The sequence below is a fragment of the Capsicum annuum genome, chromosome 5 (assembly GCF_002878395.1).
Source record: "Capsicum annuum cultivar UCD-10X-F1 chromosome 5, UCD10Xv1.1, whole genome shotgun sequence".
NCBI classification, from domain to species: Eukaryota; Viridiplantae; Streptophyta; class Magnoliopsida; order Solanales; family Solanaceae; genus Capsicum; species Capsicum annuum.
The window spans coordinates 215,726,637-215,740,491 of record NC_061115.1 but is presented as its reverse complement, the minus strand read 5'-3'; positions in this window follow the sequence as shown (position 1 = coordinate 215,740,491).

Here is a 13,855-nt window from a genome sequence, read left to right as displayed (position 1 = left end):
AAAGTATTAAAGACATAAATTTAACACAACTTTTCATTTTTACCCCCAAAAAAAGAAAAAGTTGACCTTGTAATATCTTTTCAAAAGTTAATTGGTTGTCAAATCATAAGGACAAATTTGAAAAAAAATTCAATGATTCACTTATTTTAAAACACCAATAAATATCCTAACAATTCACTTATTTCGAAATGGAGGGAGTAAACATTAGAATTTTTCTTCTTTGTAATCGTTCAGTATTTTGAATGCGTTGATCATATTAATTTATATTTGCATAAAATAACCAATGAAAAGTTGTTTTATTAGTTCGAACCAAACATCTAATTAAAAATGAAAAAATTGCTATTCTATCATTTTAACAAAATCAACATGGTTGTGGTGCAGTAAATGCAAGAGGCTGCTTTACCCTTAATCAGAGAACGAGGATTTGACTCATACAGAAAAAACTTTGTTGGGAGCGCTCTCACCTTAATGGACCCTACAATGCGTAAGCCAAATTAGTTCGAACTCCACTATAAATATCGATCACCGAACAGGAACCAAAAAAATTGACTAATACTACTAGCATGGGATCCTATATGATAGTAATAGTGACACTTCACGTGAAACAACAAAATGTCATTTTCCTCATAATAAAGACAAATTAATTTTGTCATATTCTCTTAACAAGATCCATAATTAAAGGGAAAAGGGAAGAAGCACACAATATAAAAGATTTTGAAATAAATTTTTATTTTTTATAAGTATTTGAGGTGTAAACATAAAATTAAATTAAAATTATTTACTTGATAATTTTTTTAACATTAATAAACAGTTCTCTTAATTTAAAATAAAAATAAAAAACATTAGAAATAAAAAACTCTGTATGATAAATTTGAAGTATAAACTACGCATCCACAAAATGCTTATGGAAATTCAAATTTGTTAATATAGTATATCAATAAAATTTATTATAAAAGAATTTATGTCCTCCCTCGTTTTGAGACAAAAGACTGTATGGTAGTATAATGAATTAGTTGGTAATTTGAGAAACTCAAGCAATGTAATAAAACTTTAATTTGATTAATTTTAAATGTTAAATGATTATATTATCAGTGATGTAAATTGGATCCAAATTCACCTTTTCTCTATCAAATTTTAATTACGTTAAGTTTGAAAATAAATCAAATTTATTTTAGTTTACATATATAAATTAAATTTTAATATTTAAATGAAATGAATTTCAAATTAGATATAATTTCTATTTGAAATCATTTCCCTGAATTTCAAATTAGATATAATTTCTATTTTTATTTTTTTATTTTTTTATTTTTTTTTTCAAATTCCATATGACATGTTTAACACCATAAAAAATAGGCTCAGCCTCAAGTTCTAATAAAGTAATTTAGTCTGACACTTTTGATTCAAATTTTAAAAAAAAAATTGTTTACACATATTTTTATTGGTCTATTAGATAATTAAATTAATCATATAAAATATTTTATCTTCTTAATTATATTTATCAACCTCAAATTGAAATGTTATGGATTTTAAGACTCTTATTGAGGCCAAAGCGTATAGTTGAAGAAGATATGTTTTATTCGGTTAACTTAACTACCTAATGGATGATGAGAAGAAATATAAAAAAAAATTATTAAATTGAACCGAAAGTGTATAACTAAAATACTTATTAGAAGTTTAATTATTCAGTTGAAACAAGAATTATAGTTTGAGAATCTAAATGGAATACCCTGATAAATTTAAGGAGTTAATTATATATTAATATTAAAATTTAAAGGACATTTAATACCTTACACAATCTTTAGTTTAGGATCATAAAATCTCATTTTACATTCCACATGCTTAATCTAGTTATAACACTAAATTGAAACTGAGGAAATATTTTTTTTCTAGTGGATCTCTTACGTGTCATTCATAGGAGGTGTAAGGTGATTTTATGAATACGTGATAAATTTATATTATCAACCAAACATGATATAAAACTAATATCAAATTTAGTCGTATCGACTATCTCATTTCTTTTTTTGCTTTTACTTCCCCTTTACACTCTTTATTTCACTTTGACCGAGTATTCATGAAGAGCAAATTTAGTAGCTAGAAATAATGAATTTTTTCATGAATATTTGTCAAATTTTCTTTAGTGATTGCAAAAAAAAAAAAAATTGAATTAAAATCATTTACTTGCTAATTTTCCTGACACAAATAAACAGTTCTTTTAATTCAAAATCAAAATAAAAAACATTAGATTGCATGATAAATTTGAAGTATAAACTATGCATGAACACAAAGCTTTTGAAAATTTAAATTTGTCATTATATAAATAAAATTTATTATAAAAAAAAAAAATTGTCCTCTTTCCTCTTGAGATAAAAGAATGTATAGTAATATAATGAATTAGTTGGTAATTTGAGAAATTCAAGCAATCTACTCAAGTGGTAAAATTTTAATTTAATTAATTTTAAATGTTAAATAATTATATTGTCAGCGATGTAAATTGGACCAAATATACGTTTGTCTATCAAATTTTAATTAGGTTAAATTTAAAAATAAATCAAATTTATTTTAGTTTACATATATAAATTAAATTTTAATATTTAAATAAAATGAATTTCAAAATATAATTTTTATTTAAGATTATTTCCTTCATTCCATCCAAGTATATTATTTTTCTTTTTAAAAAGAATGATTATTTTTTATTTTTGCATATTTTTTTAAAATTCTGCATGAACGTTCAACACCATAAAATATAGACTCAACCTCAACTTTTAATAAAGTATTTCAGTCTGACACTTTTTATTCGAATTTTGAAAAACTTTTGTTTACACATGTTTTCATTCATTTATTAGATAGTTAATTTAATCATATAAAATATTTTATTTCCTTAATTATACATATCAACCTTAAATTGAACTGTTATGGATTTTAAGATTTATTGACTCGAATGCATATAATTAAAGACGATGACAAGTTTTATCCGGTTAACTTAACTATCTAATGGATGATGAGAACACACACATTTTTTTTTATTAATTGTTCGATTGAAAAATGACTTATAATTTGAGAATCCAAATGAAATATTGATAAATTTAAAGGCTTAATTATGTATTAAATTTAAAATTTAAAGGATATTTAATATCTTACACAATTTTTAATTTAAGATCGTACAATTTCATTTTACATTCCATGCTTAATCTAGTTAAAACGCTAAATTAAAATTGAGGAAATATTATTTTTTTCAGTGAATATTCTTAGGGGTCATTTGATAGGAGGTGTATGGTGGGATATCTCATGGATACACGACAAATTTATATTATCAATCAAACATGATATAAAGCTAATATCAAATTTGATCTTGGTATAACCCATCTGATTTTAAATCATTGAATTATTTTATATCACCTCACATATGATATAATAGTCTAGAAATTAAGATTATACTTTCGAAATAATTTAGTCTACGTATTAAATAACTCCTTAATCTATTTTAATTGAAAGTAGCAAAATAAAATAAAAAGAGAACTAAATGAAATTGAATGTTAAGGGTGAGTATTTTAAACTAAAAATTACACAAATACATAACTTATATTTTCAATATTACAAAAAATTCCAACTCTCAAAACATATTACAAAAATCTTAACATATAAACAGAATGCTATGTATATATCAGTTATGTTATGTATATTAATAGAGAGAGAAAATAAGGTAATTAAAAAAATGAAAAAAAGTATAATTACTTTCAAAAAGTTGGTATTTATGTTATTTATACTTTTAATAAATGTGATTGCAAGGAGGAGGGCCCATATTTTCACAATTGTGAAGGAATTTTGATGATGATGTGGTGTGATGTGAGAGGTAAATGGTACATCAGTAATTATATGAAAGTCAGTTGTTTTTTTTTTGTCATTTGGCTGTTCTTGATGCGTAATGTGCATCCATTTTAAGCTGAAATTTTTGTTTTTGGACTAAATTGGCCTTGATCGTCCTCCTCCTAATGGCTTTTTTATATAGTATAGTAGAAAAAATATAAGAGGATCAGAAAAAACACTGGTCCCAATCGATATAATACAATTTCTTGTTTGTCATCTTTACCAACACTATGGTTATCATATCTTTCCTTTGTTTGTTGTATATGCATAATAATTGGCAGTAATTATTATTATTAACACTAGATAAGTATGCACGGGCCAACATGAAAAAGTATATATTTCAAATTGTACCAAAATGATTTAACAATTATGTTTCTCCAAACCCAAGAACAAATATATAATACTAATAATTGCCAGAAATGTCAAACCAACATCATCAAGTGCACCTAAAAGAATGTAGTTATGACGCAAATCGATCCAGTATATGTATCATTAAACCAAAATTATATTCTTTTTTTATTATGACGATATATATGCACGCACAGAGATATATTTGCATGTTTCATGAACAAATACTAATAAACTTCATAAAGATAATGACGCCAAAAATGATTGTGGTGCAATATATATCCAACCGGATAATTAGGTTCTGCGTTATTGTTTCAGAAGCAGAGCCAGGGTTTTAAGTAAGGGGGGTCAATATTCAAAGAAAACTAAGTCGAACGGGGGTTCAACACTTGCTATAACCACATAAAAAATAATTTTAATCATGTATAAATAATACTATATTTTTTGGTCGAAGAGGGTTTGGACAAACCCCCGCCTCTGTATCGTTTTGAATGTTACACTCCAAAATTTATTGAATATGCTTTGAATAACACTCAACTTTAAAAGTGGTCACTATATAACAATAATGTTAATTAAGCTAAACTGAGCGTCTGTCAATCCGTTATCATATCCATCAACTGAACAATTAGGCCATCATTATTATTTTTTCGCTAGTCCTGCTACTTAATTTTGAAAGGATGGGTGCATTATAATGAAAGTAGGTTCACACGCTTACTATATATCATCCAGAAATAGAACCATAGGTTCAGTTGAACTCGATGACCCCGCCTAGATACGCCTCTGCTTCCTTTCCTTGCTCTTGTGTTACTCCCTCCGATCCGTTCCTTTTTAATTACGCCCTTTTTATTTTTAGCGCAAACGATATAAATTTTAACTAATATTTTAAGATGTAATTTTTTTGAATCAAATTGAATAAAAGAAAATTGCAACTTAGAGCACTTTCATGTAGTTTTTGAATATAATACATAAAATGCACTTTAACTTGACTTCAAATCACATCTACGATCTCCAACTTTGGGTGTGCACAAGTAGACATTTAAACTTGACACACATGTTCTATGTGGCATAATACACGTAAGATGCCATGTAGGACGAGAATTGGCCATGTAGGATACCACATAGGACATATTGTTATTTCCCACAATATAGTCGGGTATGCAGAATCTGTATATTACAACACCAACTTCAACTTGAGTTCAAGTATAAACAAGAACACAATGAAGTATATCAAATACCCTCAACACAAGATCAAAATGACCTTTCCAAGAGGTGTATTTTATTTTGTAGAAATTAAGATGAAACAAAAAATAGCCAAGTCGTCCGAATTCACGAATTTTCCTTAAGGAAATAATCCCCCTCACTGTACCCGAGGTTATGAAATTTTTTCTCCCAGGATAAAATGGCTAACAGGCCAACAGTAGCGGTACCTCAAACAGTTGGAATATCTTTGAACTCACAGAACGTTTTGAGTGATCACACAGAATATTTTTGAGACAAGAAGAGAGTTTTTAATCTGAAAATTTCGTATTCAAACCTGTGGATGAAACCAGTTTTTTATAGCCACAAGATGCCCCTTCTAAAAAGTGGCAAAAGTTCATCTAAAAGGTGTAACCTTTTCTGAAAATTCATGTCTATTCGTCCAAATATTGTGATTGTTCTGAACAGGTATGTCATTTTGTGAATAAGTGTGTCAGTTCATTGAAACAATGCATCAGTTCTGAAGCCAGTTTACTGAAACAGTGCATTAGTTTAGTTTCAAAACTGTGCACCATTTCAGTGTAAAATTGCATCAGTTCGAAAATTTATTTGAAGCATCTGTTCGAAATAGCTTCTGCATGCATGCTTTCGCTGTTTTTGTAATGAAACTGAAATCATATAAATAAAGTATTAAACACAGAATTTTGTCCAAAAAGATATATCTCATCGATCGATCATTTTTCAAATCCAAATCCAAATCCGAAGCTGAGCGACCGACGACGGCGGCGACGACGGCGTGAGACATCTCTTATTTCTTGCCTCACTTACCATGTGGATTAAGTGTTCATCATTATAAACACTCCAAAGTTCCTTTCTCCCACCAATGTGGGAGAATTAGTGAACTTTCTAATTTTAGGAGTACACTTTTCAAATTGGTGTCTCCTCTTCTCCACCATTTTTTTCTTCATTTTTCATTCACACTTCTATGAACCCAACAATCCCCCACATGAATGCGGAATGACTATTTTTCATAAAAATTTTACGGACAAGTATGTGATCATCAAGCAAAGACTGATTGCATCTGGATAAGTGGGTTTCCCTTTGAACTTTCCGTAGTGAACACGTATCGGATGCACTTGGTCAATCGGTAGATTTGATATCTTTGAACCGTCGAGCTTTATTGTACACCTAGACAATACATATCACACAACCAACCTTTTAACGTTTATGGTTCTCATGGTTTTGTTCTTTTCAGCCATGAACACGTCTCGATTTCATAAGAGCTTAGAGAATAGGCCTTTACTAACATTCTCCTTGAAGCGGCTTCCACTTCACCCTCGCATAGGTGATTTTTAAACATTCAATCCTATAGATTAAACTATTTGGTCAAATCTGCCAAATTTAGATAATCATTAAAAGACTTTTCACCTTAAGTCTTATCCTAGTTTACTGTACATTGTCTACATCATGAGAATGGGTTGGGTATTGACAATGTTGAACCTGCCAGACGCAACTTTGTTTGATCTCCTTGAACCTAGCTCTTGGGATCTCTAGTCTGCTAGGTAGAGTTACCGCCATGCTGACTTGTCCTAGGCCTTAAACCCATTCCCTTGGATGTCCTTTCTATTCCTTCTCTAGATAGGCCTTTTGTAAGTGGATCTGACATATTATCCTTTGACTTTACATAGTCTATAGCGATAATTTCACTAGAGAAGAGTTCTCTAACGGTATTATGTCTCCGTCATATGTGACGAGATTTACCGTTGTACATCATGCTCTTTGCCCTACCTATTGCCGCTTGGCTATCACAGTGTATACATACTAGTGTCACTGGCTTGGGCCAATACGGAATATCTTTTAAGAAATTTCGAAATCATTCTGCCTCTTCACCGGCTGTATCTAATGCAATAAATTCAGATTCCATTGTAGAGTGAGCGATATAAGTTTGTTTGGATAATTTCAAAGAAACTGCTCCTCCACCGATAGTAAATACATATCCACTTGTGGATTTTACTTCGTTTGATCCGGTGATCCAATTTGCATCACTATATCCTTCAAGTACCGCAGGATATTTATTATAATGCAAAGTATAATCTTGAGTGTATTTAAGATACCCAAAAACTTTTTTCAATACCATCTAATGAGTTTTGTTAGGATTACTCGTGTACCGACTTAATTTACTGATAGCGCATGCTATGTCTGGTCGTGTACAGTTCATTATATACATTAAACATCCCAATACCCTTACGTACTCCAATTGCGAGTCACTTTCACCTTCATTCTTTCGAACTGCAAAGTTCACATCCAATGGAGTCTTGGCAATACCGAATTCCATATACTTGAACTTGTCAAGTACTTTTTTGATATAATGAGACTGTGACAATACTAACCCTTGTGGAGTTCGATGAATTCTTATACCTAAAACCACATCTGCAACTCCAAGGTCTTTCATATCAAATTTGCTCTCGAGCATTCGTTTTGTTACATTTATGTCAGAAATGTCTCTACTGATGATCAACATATCATCCACATATAAACAAACAATGACTTGGTGATTTGGTGTGTCTTTAATATATACATATTTATCACATTCATTTATCTTGAATCCGTTTACCAACATGGTTTGTTCAAACTTTGCATGCCATTGCTTAGGTGCTTGTTTTAGTCCATAAAGTGACTTAACAAGTTTACACACCTTATTTTCTTTTCCTGGAACCACAAAACCTTCAGGTTGTTCCATGTATATTTCTTCCTCCAAATTTCCATTCAGGAATGCGGTCTTCACATCCATTTGATGGATTTGAAGATCATATACCGCTGCCAAGACAATTAACATTCGAATCGAGGTTATTCTTGATACTGGCGAGTATGTATCAAAGTAATCAAGTCCTTCCTTCTGTTTGAAGCCTTTTACTACAAGTCTTGCCTTGTATTTGTCAATAGTACCATCCGCCTTCATTTTCCTTTTGAAGATCTATTTAGAACCTAAAGGTTTATTTTCGGGAGGAAGACCAACCAATTCCCATGTATGGTTGCTTAAGATTGAATCTATCTCACTATTGACTGCCTCTTTTCAAAAGGATGAGTCTGACGACGACATCGCTTCTTTAAATGTTTGAGGCTCATTTTCTAAAAGAAATGTTACAAAATTCGATCCAAATAAAGTTGACATTCTTTGAAATGTACTACGTCTTGGATTTTCTTCATTATGTACATTCTCACTTGGTTCATCTCGAGGTCATTTAGATCCTCCACTAGACTGTTCATGTCTAATTTTATATAGGTAAATGTTTTCAACGAATTCAACATTGTTTGATTCAATTACCGTATTTTCATTAATATCCGAATGTTTGGATTAATGAACCAAAAATCGACATGCTTTACTACTTTTCGCATATTTTATGAACACGCAGTTCACCGTTTTAGGTCATATCTTAACTTTTTAGGTATAGGAACATGAACCTTCTCTAGACATCCCCACACTTTGAAATATTTCAAGTTGGGTTTCCTATCTTTCCATTTTCTGTAAGGAATTGATTGTGTCTTACTATGGGAACTCTGTTGAGTATACGATTGGCCGTAGGATATCCTCCCCCCATAAGTTTTGCGTTAAACCAGAACTTATAAGTAAGACATTCATCATTTCCTTCAAAGTTTGGTTTTTCCTTTCTGCAATTCCATTAGATTGAGGTGAATATGGGGCCGTAGTTTGATGGATTATTCTATTCTCTATACATATTTGTGCAAAGGGAGATTCATATTCTCCGCCCCTATCACTTCTTATCATTTTGATCTTTTTGTCTAACTGATTTTCAACTTCAGTTTTATATTGCCTAGACGCATTTATTGTTTCATCCTCACTATTTAGCAAGTAGACATAACAATATCTAGTGCAATCGTCAATAAAAGTTATGAAATACTTTTTCCCACCACGTGATGGTGTTGACTTCATATCACAAATGTCAGTGTGTATTAAGTCTAAGGGATTGGAATTCCACGGACTTATAAGGATACTTTGCATACTTTGATTCCACACACGTTTGACACTTTGATTTATTGCACTCAAAATTTGGCAAAACTTCTAAGTTAATCAGTTTTTGTAACGTTTGTAATTAACATGGCCTAAAGATTCATGCCATAAATCATAAGACTCAAGCAAATAAAAAGAATTTAAACTTTTATTTATTTTAACAATCATTACATTCATCTTATAAAGGTCTTCGGTCAGATAGTCTTTCCCTACATACATTTCTCCTTTGCTAATTACAATTTTTTCAGAAATGGTTACGCATTTGAATCCGTTCTTATCTAGGAGTGAAACAGAAATTAAGTTCCTACGTAACTCCGAAACATATAACACATTATTTAGTGTCAAGACCTTGTCGGAAGTCATCTTTAAGCAAATTTTTCCTGTTCCCTCCACCTTAGCAGTAGCAGAGTTAGTCATGTAGATCATTTCTTCTGCTTAAGCCGGAGCAAATGACAAAAACAACTCCTTGTTGGCACATACATGACGGGTGGCACCAAAATCCATCCACCATTCACAAGGATTCCCTACCATTTTTATTCTGAGAACATAGCACATAAATTATCGCATTCTTTGTTGGATTCAATCATATTTGCTTGATCCTTTTCCTTGCCTTTCTTTGGGGCTGGACAATCTGTGGACTTGTGACCAATTTTGCCACAATTGAAGCATTTTCCCTTGAACTTTTTCTTGGGTTGATTGCTTCCATGTTCAACTTTTTTTTTTTCTTCGAATTGTTTTGGTCATCTTCTACAATATGTGTTCCATTAATTGCAGAATTCTCCTTTGACCTTCTTTCGGCAGCTTTATTATCCTCTTCAATACGAAGTCGGACAATAAAATCTTCGACAGTCATCTCCTTGCGTTTATGCTTTAAGTGGTTTTTGAAGTCTTTCCACAAAGGTGGTAGCTTCTCAACTATCGTTGCTACTTGGAAAACATCATTCACAATTAAACCTACAAAACAGTTTATGTGAGTATTAAGAACATTTTTAATTTGTTCAACTAAGGTATTTTTCAAAGATATACCTTCTGCTAGGAGATCATGTATGATGACTTGCAACTCCTGTACTTGAGAGGCAACAGATTTCCTATCTATCATTTTGAAGTTCAGGAACCGTGCAACAAGGAATTTCTTAATTCCCGCATCCTCCGTATTATATTTTTGTTCAAGTGCCACCCCAGTTCCTTTGATGTCCTTGTTCCACTATAAACATTGTAGAGGTCGTCTTGGAGACCACTCAGAAAATAATTCCTGCAAAGGAAGTCCGAATGTTTCCAAGCTTCTATAATAATAAAGCGGTCTTTGTCTGAGGTTCCCTCGGGCACCTCAGGAGCATCTTCGCTAGTGAACCGTTGCAGACATAAAGTGGTGAGGTAAAAGAACATCTTTTGCTGCCACCGCTTGAAGTCAATGCCCGAAAGTTTTTCGGGCTTCTCCGCCAGTGCCATTGTTGGCGGAGCATTTATGCGACTAGATGTGGCAATATTAGTTGCCCCCACAGACGTTGTCTTATCAATCATTTGACTTTCAGTTGCCATTTTTCTGTCACCACAAGGCAAAAAATACTTAGTATTTTCAGAATACTACTTATAAAAATCAAGCAACTTTAAAAAAAAAAAATCTTCTTGTTTCTAGTTAACAATGAAGATTTTATGACTTCCAATTATAAACCGAACTATCTTTAAATTGTGACGAAGTTTTTATGACTTCAAATCACTAGTTAAGTTCAGGCGGAGTAGAAAGTTAAAACTTTAATCTCCAAAAACAAGCAATACAAATTCTATAATAGTAATTATTTCCTTAAGATTGCTATTTCCCACAATATAGTTGGGTAGACAAAATCTGTATATTACAACACCAACTTCAACTTGAGTTCAAGTATAAACAAGAACACAATGAAGTATATCAAATACCCTCAACACAAGATCAAAATAACCTTTCCAAGAGGTGTATTTTATTTTGCAGAAATTAAGATGAAACAGAAAATAGCCAAGTCGTCCGAATTCACGGATTTTCATTAAGGAAATAATCCCCCTCACTGTACCCGAGGTTGTGAAATTTTTCCTCCCAGGATAAAATGACTAAAATTGCATTAGTTCGAAAATTTATCTGAAGCATCTGTTCGAAATAGCTTCTGCATGCATGCTTTCGTTGCTTTCGTAATGAAACTGAAATCATATAAGTGGAGTATTAAACACAGGAAATATTTACTGTGTTACTGTTGGTATTTTTGGAATTCAACTAAATTTTGTCCAAAAAAATAGATATGATCGATCATTTTCCGAATCCGAGCCGAGCGAGCGACAACGACGGCGCGAGACATCTCTTATTTATTGTCTCACTTATCATGTGGAGTAAGTTTTCATCATTATAAACACTTCAAAGTTCTTTTCTCCCACCAATGTGGAAGAATTAATGAACTTTTCAATTTTGGGAGTACACTTTTCAAATTGGTCTTCTTCTCCACCATTTTTTTTCTCCATTTTCCATTCACACTTCTATGAACCCAACACATATGTGTCTACTTATTCAATTTTATACAAGTTTAAGTGTCTACTTGTGCACATTCAAAGTTGGAAATTATTGATGTGATCTGAAGCCAAGTTAATAAGAGTCATGTTTATATATTGTACCTTTAATTTAGCTTTTAAACTTAGTTAAATTAGCTTACGAAAAACGTGAGAAATTATTAAAAAGGAATGGAGTGAGTAGTTGGTTTGTTTGCATGTATTTGGTTTAAAAAGATTACATTGTTACTGGCAAGGCATACTTATTTGCACAGATTCTAAAAATATTGCATTAATATAACATTTGTTGGTACAAAAAGTATCAAAGTCGAAAATGTGAATTCCTATAATTGGTATTATAAACTAAACGGGAGAGTCCAACCCAAAAGACTAGTCTAATAGGTGGGAGAATCCATTTGACTTATAATATCCTTAATATTTCTCCATTTTTCCAATGTGAGACAATTAGTTCATGACAATCGCCTCTGCTTGAGAACTAACGACCTCGTTGGTTACGGCTGGTACCCCTCTTAGGTCCAGGCCACCACTTCTGGCACACAGGACACCACTCCGAGTAGTGTCTCCACACGTGGATAGATTCTCGTTGGTCACGGCTATGCTCAGTTGGTCATGGTTGGCACCCCTCTTGGGTCCAGGCCACCACTCCGAGTCACGGCCCAACTCACAGCTCCCCACACGTGGATCGATCCTCGTTGATCATGGCTATGCCCAGTTGGTCACAGCTGCCACCCCTCTTGGGTCCAAGCTACCACTCCGAATCACGGCCCAACGCGTGGAACTCTCAATGAAAGCACCAATGTTATAAACCAAACGGGAGAGCCCAACCCAAAAGACTAGTCTAATAGGTGGGAGAACCCATTTGACTTATAATCCCCTTAACATTTCTCTATTTTTCTAATGTGGGACAATTGGTTCATAACAGTTGGTGGTGGTGAAGTTGCAGCTGTTCGTTATTTGGGAAAAAAAAAGTATTGTCACACCCCTTTTTCGCTTGAAGGGATCAAGTCGAAGGATTTTTCCAATTAAAGTGACGGTTATTGAATAGGGATTAATTAAATTATAGAGTCGCCACTTGGAATTGACTTTTGGTGTTCCAAGCCACCTTTTTTAATCCCTAATCAAAAGGAAATGACTCTTTATTGGTCTGCGAAAATAAAAGACCGGGTAAGGAATTCTGTCGACCGAGGGGAAGGTGTGAGGCACCCCTTGAGTCCCGTGGTTCTAGAACGGTCGCTTTTATTGACTTAAACTATTTTTGATATATTATGCTAGGGCCCAAGTTCGCTCATTTTTTAATATCTAAATTATTTAAAACTCTTGTATTAACTAAATTAGTGAAAATTAATTTTAGAAAAATATTTTGTCGAGGTGCATTATTGCATCCTTGAATTTTTAAACATCTCAGAAAGATGCGTACGCCGCATTCTTAATTGAGACAAATATATAAAACTTACCTAACATTAAAAAAAAATAAAAATTCGTCTTTTATAAACTCGAGGTAATTTTGTCTTGTTTAATGAATTCAATAATAACTTTTTTTATTATAAATAAATAAAATAAACTAGTAAAGAATGAATGTGGCAAAATGGGAAATTGAACAAATGTAAATTTCAGCATTAATATAGCTTCTAAAATAAATGATAAGAAAAATGAAAGTTAATTTCCCATAAAGCTAATAAATTTCCTTTATACGGCCTCACGATAAGAACTATATTAACATATATTTTTTGTCATTCCATGCACACAAATTGACAAATCATGTTAAAATACTCCAAATTCAATTTCTAACATATTTATATTGCTATATATATGTTTTATTAAATCTAATATATCAACTACAATTAACCCATGTTACATATTATGTGTCAATATCAATACAAATTTCAA